Source organism: Myotis davidii, unplaced genomic scaffold (genome assembly GCF_000327345.1).
Source record: "Myotis davidii unplaced genomic scaffold, ASM32734v1 scaffold937, whole genome shotgun sequence".
Taxonomy (NCBI): Eukaryota; Metazoa; Chordata; class Mammalia; order Chiroptera; family Vespertilionidae; genus Myotis; species Myotis davidii.
The window spans coordinates 1422570-1423363 of NW_006288252.1; the positions used below are offsets into that span (position 1 = coordinate 1422570).

At 65.4% G+C, this 794-nt stretch overlaps 1 protein-coding gene across 1 annotated transcript in view; it reads right to left on the bottom strand.

Moving 5' to 3' along the window:
- The window catches only part of HTT (huntingtin), a 105532-nt gene that overhangs the window by 34125 nt on the left and 70613 nt on the right, over positions 1 to 794 (bottom strand). The gene's annotated exons all lie outside the window — the stretch shown is intronic.

Here is a 794-nt window from a genome sequence, read left to right on the forward strand (position 1 = left end):
TGCCTGGAACACCACACGGGGTTAGCGCCCAGCATCACCGGAGGAAGCCCGCGCGCGTGCCCGACACGCCCTTCAGACCGACCCTGCCCCACCCTCCGCAGCCGTGGTGCCAGTCAGGCCTGTGTCCTTTCTAGGACCACAGCCACGCCCCGTCAGTGTTTCCGCCATTGCTCACCCCCACACACTGCGACAGGCACCGCGTGGCCTGACAGCTACTGCCCACCGCTCAGCGCTGCGACGGGCACCGTTCCAGACCCAGTGCACACGCCCCACAGACCCCTCCCGCCACGCCCTGCCTTCGGGGGGGTGGGGGGGGTTGGCTCATCCAGGGAGACACCGACTCACTTCCTCAGCTGGGCTGAGCAGTGACTCCAGGTCACAGTGACAGCAGCCCGACCCACCATCGCTGGGAGAGTGACAGGCGGTCACACTTGTCCCGGCCCCGCACCTGAGGGGTCCTCCCAGACCGGGGTGCCCACCAGCCACGCCCTCCTCAATGCAAGACGCCTCCACCAAGCCGCTCTCACCACCGAGCCACAGCGAGTGACAGGTCTCTCTCTCTCTCTCTGTCTACCACCCGCCGACCCGGGAGGAGGAAGGTCAAAGCTGCTCCCCATAGCTTGGCAGCCACAGAGACACCTCATAAAGAGACGTCCTGCTTCTGTAAAGGCTCTACGACTCGGCAAACCAGCTGGGAGGCGAACAGCTACAAGAAGTAAAATGGATAGAGGCGCAGCCAGGCCTGGGTCAGGCCTGTCCGAGGGGAAGCGCTCCCAGCCGTCCGATGAGGTGCT